The sequence below is a fragment of the Oratosquilla oratoria genome, chromosome 10 (genome assembly GCF_046742065.1).
Source record: "Oratosquilla oratoria isolate Oo_2021 chromosome 10, ASM4674206v1, whole genome shotgun sequence".
Lineage (NCBI taxonomy): Eukaryota > Metazoa > Arthropoda > Malacostraca > Stomatopoda > Squillidae > Oratosquilla > Oratosquilla oratoria.
The window spans coordinates 74,295,284-74,305,283 of record NC_134786.1 but is presented as its reverse complement, the minus strand read 5'-3'; the positions used below and the strand labels follow the sequence as shown (position 1 = coordinate 74,305,283).

General features: G+C 40.6%; 2 long non-coding RNA genes across 2 annotated transcripts in view; one reads left to right on the top strand and one right to left on the bottom strand.

Annotated features, from left to right (window-relative positions):
- Positions 1 to 212, top strand: part of LOC143029032 (uncharacterized) — a 970-nt gene extending 758 nt beyond the window's left edge. The window contains exon 2 of the long non-coding RNA XR_012966760.1: positions 1 to 212. This exon is cut by the window's left edge and continues 254 nt beyond it. This is a non-coding gene — a long non-coding RNA (uncharacterized LOC143029032).
- A 5,240-nt stretch (positions 213 to 5,452) lies between these two features.
- On the bottom strand, positions 5,453 to 9,135 carry LOC143029315 (uncharacterized). The gene is made up of 2 exons (XR_012966817.1): positions 8,318 to 9,135; positions 5,453 to 6,135 (listed from the first exon to the last, which is right to left on the bottom strand). It is a non-coding gene; the product is annotated as an uncharacterized LOC143029315 (long non-coding RNA).
- Positions 9,136 to 10,000: the final 865 nt, after the last annotated feature.

Below are 10,000 nucleotides of genomic sequence, written 5' to 3'. Positions count from 1 at the left end.
ATTTGGATATACTGATAACTGCTGGAAAACTTGTGTCGTGTCTGTGATATTCGGGATGGGATGGAGTATGGAATAATGTTGCTTTGACTGAACCCAGTCGTGTATTCTTTGTAAGAAGATATAATGATGTTCGACAATGGAAGGCAATGTTTCCATGACTGACTCCTACAAGGCTTATGATCACTCATCTAAATAAATTATATGACAACCCATTTTAAGATTCTATTATTCAACCCATGGGCACCATGGTGGTCGGGCAGTTTAAGGCATTAAGTCTGGAAGCGGGAAGACCGTGTATACGGTCTTGAATCCCCTAACTCCAACAAAAGATCTGGTGTGGGTAGCCGCCTCCATAAAGCAAGGATGCTCTCGTCCCCTTTAATGTTTTTATCTCTCCAAATAGTTTCCTCCGTTTCATCCATGTTTCTCTTTCTTTCCTGTGATCTCTTCCTAATGTTGCATTTAGTCTGGATAGTCCCTTTTTTTAATTAGGTCCTTTGTAACGGCTATGTATTTGTTTTCTCAAATGCTTTTTGTATTTCCTACTTTCTCTACTGATTCCTTAATTCAAAATCATAACCCCGATGATGTCCTTATTTCTTAGAGGTTCATATTTATTTTTTATTTACTAATTGAAATTCATATACATAAACATATACTCGTAAATAGCTGGAGTCCAGGAAAAATTTTTATGGAAGAAAGTATACGCTGGACTCGACGTTCGTCAATTTATTCCGACGTTTCGAACCCTATCCGGGGTTCGTCTTCAGGGTAATACAGTCGTAGCAGTAGGAAATGTACATAAATAGGGGATACCTTGTATACTGGGACAGGTCTTCCCAGAACCGTTATATTCCAACGCAGGTAGAACATATCAAAAACACAAATGAGCAACAAAAATATAAATAAAAATATAATACAAAATATCCAATACTTCCTTAAAAACATTCAAAGAGTTTACTATAGGATAGATAAAGAAAATACAGTGAAGGGTGTAAGAACTCAACCCGCTGCCGATGGGCCGCAACACAATGCACCCCGTGGAACAAATGTCCCGCGTAGCAGTGCATTATTACATAACAAAGAAATTGGAACAAGAAGAACAATATAATAAACATACAAAAAGGAGTTCACATTAAAATAAATAAGAAAACAAAATGCAGTGTGAAAATGCCCCTAAGATTGGGTATAAAAGCTGCACGCTGTGATATGCCACAACAATACGATGAACTACAACTCGCCACGCGGAACAAAAGTCACGTGAAGCATGCACTGTCACAGATCCCAGAAATTGTCACCGTAAAGTGAAGCAAAACCTTCCCTCACCGTTAATAAATTACATAGATAAAAATAAAATGTAATAATACAAAACACACCAAGAAACACATTACCGTCGTGTTAATACAAATAAAACAAATAAAACACACAACATAAACAAATTATGACGCATGCTTCCTCTCCAGCCTATCTTTCGATCCATTATAAATTGGGTTTATTTATTTATTTATTTATATATTTATTTATTTATTTATCTATTTATATATTTATTTATTTATTTATTTATTAATCTATGTATGTATTATTTATCTATTTATTTTTTGACATAACGGTATCCCCGTGCCATACCTACTGCTAGGGTCAGAAGCAACGCCCGCGCGCGCAGAGCTCCCCCTAGGTACTACAGACGTTCCATTGATGACCCTCAAGGTCAGGGATTACCCTTCGGGGAAGTACAAGGAAGTCTGTGACCGTCTTTCCCGTCGTTCCCGGTGTCGTGGTCAAATATATAAGGAGGTGTCGAAGGAAGGAAGACCAAGTCCCTCCAGTGTCTGCGTCGAGCTCAGAGTCTAAAGAACGTCTTGTGAGCTAACCGTAAGTACACCACTCCTCTTGTTGCATAAGTCTCCTTCCCGCCAGTACGCTTAAAAGACATAAGGGTATGTTGCCGAGTATGCATGTAAATGTTTTTTTTTTCTTCCTGTATCTGTGTGCATTATAGGCTTGTCTCCATTTTCACGCAAGTCTTTTGTTGCTGGAATGTTACCGACTCCCCGCGTTTGCTTAAACAAGAATCAGTTGTCATTATAATCATTCGCAGGTGAAGGCAGTGATCTCCCATGCTTGATGTGTTTGGTCTTTTTCTCTCTCATTGCAGATGAACCGCACCTGCGTCCTAATCGTGCTGGCTGTCCTAGCCGGGCTCCTGGTACTGTCTATCGACGCGAGCCCCGTGGCCGACGCTGCTGCTGATGCGGCGGCCCACTGGCACCGCAGGAGTTGGGGTTGGAGACCCAGGTGGGGTTGGAAACCCAAGTGGGGCTGGGGCCACCACCACGGCCACCACCACGGCCACCACCACGGCCACCATCACCATCACCACTGGTAGTAGAAACAGGCACCATCCCTTTCTGTCGGAGGGCAAAGGTCGTCATCAGTTGGATGTACTGATAACTCCTGGAAAACTTGTGTCGTGTCTGTGATATTCGGGATGGGATGGAGTAAGGAATAATGTTGCGTTGACTGAACCCAATCGTGTATTCTCTGTAAGAAGATATAACGATCTTCGACAATGGAAGTCAATATTTCCATGACTGACTCCTACAAGGCTTATGATCACTCATCTAAATAAATTGTCTGACAACCCATTTTAAGATTCTATTATTCAACCCATGGGCACCATGGTGGTCGGGCAGTTTAAGGCATTAAGTCTGGAAGCGGGAAGACCGTGCATACGGTCTTGAATCCCCTTTAATACTTTTACTTTTCGAAATAGTTTCCTCCGTTTCATCTATGTTTCTCTTTCTTTTCTGTGATCTCTTCCTAATGTTGACTTGCTTGATTAGTTCTACTCTCTCGTCCCTCCTGCATTTAGTCTGGATAGTCCCTTTTTTATTAGGTCATTTAGAACGGCTATGTATTTGTTTTCTAAAAAGCTTTTTGTATTTCCTACTTTCTCTACTAATTACTTGATTCAAAATCATAACCTCGATGATGTCTTTATTTCTTAGAGGTTCAAATCTATTTTCATTTACTAATTGAAATTCACTCTTGTTTTCTTTCATCTTGGCAAGCTTATGTTCTTCTTCAACGTTAGTTTATTTCTCTTGACTTTGAAATTCAATATCGGAGTGCAACCTTCCGTTTCTGCGTCAGTGCTTATATTTACAGTACATTGTTTATAACTGTACCATTGGTACCGCTCCTGCTCTTATCTACTAATATGATGTCTATTCTGTTTTTTGTAGTTAAATTTTGAATTCTCCAAGTCCAATTACGTCCTACACGCTTTTGGAAGGGAGTGTTAATTTTTCTCATGCTGTAGTTTTGTGCAAAATTGACCGGCATCTCGCCTTTGTCGTTTCGTTTACCTACTCCATGCTTTCCAATGCACAATTCGTCTCCCATGCTTATCTCCAGTGTAGCATTGAAGTGAACTACTACTAACGTGTATTTACTTTTTTTATCCATTATCTGATTCATATAATCATAAAAGGAGCCATTTTTATCGTCTGAACTCTGTGGAGTTGGTGCATAATCTTGAACTATTTTTCGTGTGCACTTTTTACTGTATTATTACAATACAAGCTACCTTATCTGATGCACTACTAAATTTCAATACTTTGCCAGCAGCCTCTCGACATACTAAGAATACTACTCCACTAGATTTCTCCTTCACCTTACCTCTATAGTAGAACAGATGCATTGTATAATTCATACATGTTTACAGCTGACACACTCATAGTTGAAAGAACCCACTGCTAACTGGTGAATACTTTGGTGGAAAATATGTCAATTCCTTGTAGACAAATAAGAATAGGAAACTTTCTTATAGATATGCAGAGCACTGTCATAGTGACGGTTTTGTAGGCAGCCCCTAACAACCTCCATATTACGGTACACGGGCGGCCGTGGTTGTGTAAACTAGGCATGGGCACCCTGGTTCGGGGTGATGCTCTGGTGGACTCTCGAAAGACGACAGAATACCCTTTCTATCGGCGGAGATCAGGAGGTTTAGAATGATCACAGTAGCTCTAAGATGAAGAGACCAAGCAGTGGTCAGTTTAGCCATTGCCATTATTAGCCAACTTCAACCTACCATTATAAGGGTTACTCAAATTATAAAAGTGTATGATGATGATGGGATTGAAACATATCTTAGTCTTCATCGCTCTTATTGCAGTATATACTCCTATTGAGGCATATGAAATTGAAAAAATGTCCTATGACAAGTTTGAATCTAATTGTCGATTGTTGGCCGCCATTTGACACACTTGTCGTTTTGAGTGACTCCAATGCAGTTACTGGTACCAACAAAGATGACTATGAAATATGAAATGGTCCTTATGGGCCTGGAACTAGAAGCACTACCAGTTATCTCCTTCTGGATTTTGCAAAACGCAGAAAGTTTAGGGTCACTGGACCCTGGTTCCATAGATGAAAGACACACCGATGACAAAGATGTGACAGAAGAGATCGATCATGTCTAAACTAGTACTTACTGGAGGGTCCTACAAAGTAGCAGGGTTTAACGGAGTGCTAATTTCTTTCGAAGTGACTACAGACATGCAGTTGCAATATTCAAGTGTTAAGTTCAGGGGAATTTGGTGATGCAATCCACTTGAAATTCATCTTCAGAAGCTCAAGGGTGATGCGTGTGTACATGAGTATGTGGTAGTAGCCTCCAATCATTCGGAAGTGATTGGCTCCCTTGAAGATCCTAAAAAACTGAACTGTGGGACACCTTTTAACATGAAAATCTGAAAGCTGCCGAAGAGTGAATTCGAGGCCGTTCAAAGTTGTGGAGTGGTGTGGTGTTGCACGAGACACACGAGAATATAGAAATTAGTCGTGCAACCAGAATGGCTGGGAACCTGGGCCACTACAGGATTCTAAATCGGTAGAGTTTTAGTCTGACATCAGTTTATACAATTTATGGTTTTGTTCCAATCCAGTTTCTCCATCCTTACAAAACTGTCCGGAAGGATCTTTCCTAACCACCAAACCAATGCAGTTTACCATGCACGTTTAGACTTCTAGATTCTGTGAGAAGATATATGAAAAGCCCCGAGGACTGTTGATGACAGCTGTGGGGCTGAGAGGTTCCAGTTGGTAAAAAGTAGTGTTTTCTTTTTCCTCTCCCAAAGAGGCCGAAGATAAGTCTCCATTGATATAACATATGTTTTGTTTGACATGTCTCCCCTGTAAAATAAATGCATGTTGTTGTTGAAAATTCGTTTTTCCTTTCCCTTGGATAATTCTTTACGGACATCAAATGCAGCAGCAAAGTGTTTTCCTTCTCACGAACATCTGTAAAGTTGTTGTCATTTACCTGTGGAAAGGAAGTCACCCCCTCCCCTATTCTCCCACGATACTCAGGGATATCGTGACTTGCCAGAATCCTACGGATTGAATTTCGTCTCAAGAAGATGTTTACTGAGGGAAATAATATACCTTTAAAATTCCTAGATTTATTCACTCTATTAAGACATGATAGCTTGGTCAAACTTGACAGTGTTGATAAACAGCTAAAGAAAATAGAGGTGATATTACTAGTTAGCAGAAATCATTAATGTTGCTGATTTCACAGTAAACTAATTCTGGTCTTGCCTGTTGCAGCGACATGTTTTGAGAAACACGGATGTCACGCTCTAAGAAAGATCAACAACATTAAAAGAACCTGTCGAATGAATAGATTCTTACTATGTCTTAGCATTAATTAAAAGATATCCTGGTCTCCAGGTTTGGAGATGAAGCTGACAATAGACATGCAATTGCAATATCAAAGTGTCAAGTCCAGGGGAATTTGTAATTGTAATCCACCTGCAGTTAATCTTTAGAAGCTCAAGGATGAAGCATGTTCACAGGAGTATGTGGTAGGAGACTGATCTTTCGGAAGTGATTGGCTCCCTTGAGGACCCTGGAGAACTGAACTGTGGGATACCTTCAACCGTGAAAACAATGACCCCAGCAACGTGGAAGAAAGCAGCGCCAACGCGAGCAAAAGCCGTGGCGGAGGCCGGGGCTTGCCTCTGGATCGGCCCTAGCCTCTGGATCGGGCAGAGGACTTCCTTGGATTCCCATGACCAGTACCGCTGACAGGACGGCCAATACAACAACCAGATTCTTCCAATTCATCTGCTGAAAAATAAGATGCACACTAAGACTGGAGGAAGGCAACAAGAAACGTGCCATGTGTTGGATGCTTTAAGTCACAGAAAAGGCCCATGGCGATCAAATCAGAGTTCTCAGCAATATTTAGATTTATTTTCCAAGACAGAAACACATGTTGGTGAAAGCTATAATTTCTGTATTGTTCCAAGGTAGTTTAAATGAATACTGACTTTCCGAGAAGGATTGCTAAGTACAGTAACAGTATCACCTTGTTTAATTTTTCACGTGATACAAGCACCCGGCTTCGCCGTCCACTTGAAGGGTTTTAACAAAATCGACGAAACCACTCTGGACCGCGAAGCCGCGGGCTTCGCCGAGGGCTTGCAACTTCAGAGGACTTGCACCCTCGCTGAGGACTTGCAACTTCAGAGGACTTGCACCCTCATAGGACTTACGACCTCGAAGGACTTGCAGCCTCCAAGGGCTTACAACTTCGGAGGACCTGCACCCTCGGAGGACTGGCACCCTCGGAGGACTTGCAGCCTCGGAGGGCTTACAGGGAGGTGTCCGCAGATTGCCACGCCGACTGAGCACTTGAAGGTTTTTAACAAAATCGACGAAACCACCCTGGACCGCGGAGACTTATCTTTTATATTATATTAGATATTCAACGACCAGAATTATTGCACTTAGGTGCTTATTCACCACCATAACCATCAAAGCTCACTCCTCATCACACCTGCCTTGTTCTTTCTTACTGCACACAACTGAGAGAACTAGTTAGTTACTCCCTAATCGGACTCTCAGCTACAGGCATCCCAGCTCTAGTGCACATTTAACTACCGCAAGAACATATGCAGACTTCGTTGTAGCATTCGTTGCAGCAGCTAAAGATTCAACAAATACAAGCCATACCTCGAAATATATACAGCTGAAGACTATTTACAAACACAGATAAAAAGGTTTCTCCTTCCGCATGCTATGGCACAAATTTCTTAATCGAATGTGAACTACGAAAGATTCAATAGAGTAAAGATAGGTGACTTGCTGTGACCGAGCGTAAACTAACTGGGATACAAGCGCATTTAGGTGATCACCGTTGTGCTACCTACACCAGAATACCTCCCCCGACACAAGGGTCAATAGTAATAAAGACCCAGAGGCAACCAGGGTCGCAGCCAACAGGGTTGAACGATCACGCGGGACCCAGTCAAGATAGAAGATCTCGCCCCAGTCGTTTAAGTTAGCTAGCAGTCAACCCCTTTCGTACCGAAAAGATCACATGTAGCTTCGTAAAGAGCACCGGCAGCCAGAAAACAAAACTAAGTGCCACGTACTGTGGAGGGAACACACACAACACTCACTGCTTTACGTCACGAACTCTCAGAAAAAATCCATCCTGAATAGAAAAAAAAAACACGCATCCTTCAGAGTGGAATATAGTTAGGTTAAACGAAATCACCCCTCCAGTAGGTATGCATCCCTGATTTTTCTACTGAAGATCTTCATGTCGTGGGTTTTGAAGACACTAGTTGCTAGCAAAACCTAACCACGTGGGAACTTCATGAACATGACGAGTCATGTTTATGTTTTTTGACGAGGTATTGTTCTGGGCTTTTGATAAGTTCTGGAATTTTGATAAGTTACTAGGTAATACTGATAACCCACTTTCGGAGAAGAATAAGCGAAAGTATAAAGATCTGTATATTTCGATCACTAACTGTGATCCTCTTCAGCAGATGTGAATTACAGAGTAGAGAACAATGTGTATTAATACAGAAGTAGTGAGGTAAGTAGGAAGGGATGGGGGCTCAGGTCACGTGTCCGGCGTTGCGTGTACCTTGGTGGCTTTTGTCCACTGCTAATGTAGAAGGTAACATTTTATTCATTGCAAATGAAGATATACAATCTGGCGTCACAACAAGTGAATCGTTGCAGAAGTAGTCATAAGCTAAACTAGCAATTAAAAATATTGTTAATTTCCAAAGACCAGACTCGAGTCTACCAACGGTCAGAGCTTATGAACATGTCCACCCTAGACTTCTATACGAAGCTAAGCATGGGAGACAGAAACCTCTACCCAAATGTCCGTATCTATGAACTCAAATTTGATTGTGCATATTGAAATAACATGAATTAAGGTTTCCTAGTAGTGGGCACTCTGAAATACAGACAAAAAAGCACTGGTCAGCCTTGAGGTACTTACCATGGTGTTTGTGGTACAACAACAAGAGTCTTCGAGGAAGGATTATATTGTGTGCTGGAGTGGCCTGACACCTATTTATATAGCGATAAGACCGTCCTCCTCTTCCTCCACCAGGATAAAGAGGGTCTGATTAGGTATTTGCGGTTCCCTCCTCCTCTTCTTCCACCAGGAAAAAAAGGCTTCTAATACGATATTCCCGTTCCCGAGGATTTTTCTACGAAGGCATACCAAGGTCAAAGCGTAGTTGCCTCTCCCTGCCCTACTAAAAACAGATTAATAGCGATAGTAGAAGTAGCAGTATTAGTAGCATTTGCAGTAGCAGAAGTAGTAGTAGCGGTAAAAGTAACAAAAGTAGTCTTGGCAGTTGCAGTACTAGTAATAGCATTAGCAGCAGTAGTTGTGGTAGTAGTAGTAGTAGTAGTAGTAGTAGTAGTAGTAGTAGTAGTAGTAGTAGTAGTAGTAGTAGTAGTAGTAGTAGTAGTAGTGGTAGTAGTAGTAGTAGTAGTGGTGGTGGTGGTAGTAGTAGTAGTAGTAGTAGTAGTAGTAGTAGTAGTAGCAGTAGTAGTAGTAGTAGTAGTAGTAGTAGTAGTAGTAGCAGTAGCAGTAGTAGTAGTAGTGGTAGTAGTAGTAGTAGTAGTAGTAGTAGTAGTAGTAGTAGTAGTGGTAGTAGTAGTAGTAGTAGTAGTAGTAGTAGTAGTAGTAGTATATATATCATTCTTTTATGATTGTGATATTATCTTTCCCCAAGTAAGAATGATGATTACTTAGAACTTTTGCTATTCCTCCTTTTTGCTATTGCCCTCTTTAGATATACTCATACCGCCTGTATGACTCCTTCAGTGCGAAAGGATTCCCAAGGGTAGGAGCGCTGGTTATTGGTGACTAAATTTTCTCTCTGACTTACAACCCATTGATTACTCTGACTATATATATATATATATATATATATACATTATATATATATATATATATATATATATATATATATATATACATATATATATATATACATATATATATATATATGTATATACATATATATATATATATATAAATATATATATACACATATATATATACATATTATATATATATATATAAAGGCTAGAGCCGGCGATGGGAGACGCGTACCGGCGGCCAAAGCCGTTACCTTATCGGAAAGAAGTGCGGGATTCGTACCTACAACTAAGCGAATGCGAGACCAGCACACTTCCGATGACGCCACCAGTACCCCGATAGACTCATTTGCCAATCGCATGGATCAGTGGTCCCCAATCCTTAGCATGCGAGCGCCATGGTGCCCTCAGAACTCTACCATCCGTGAATGTGCACCAGAGAGATTTTTATAATTGCAGCTTGTGTTTGTCAGGAAAAACCCGTGTGCATTATCCTTCTATTACTTTATTTATTTATCTATCTATTTATCTATTTACTTATCATTATCATTATTACACTGGTCAACAAAGAATTTGTCCCAAGGAAAACAATAGCTGTATCTTATATGTTTTTGCATGCAGAATCCAAAAATAATACCCATTTTTTCCATCACCCACATTTTTTGTTTTTCATGATATGTTACGTTACGTGTGTTACGTGGGATAAATTTCAATCAAGCGGTTGGCAACACTGAGTTTGGCAACACTGCTTGAGATTGTTATGCACTTTCAGCCAATCTGTTCTTCA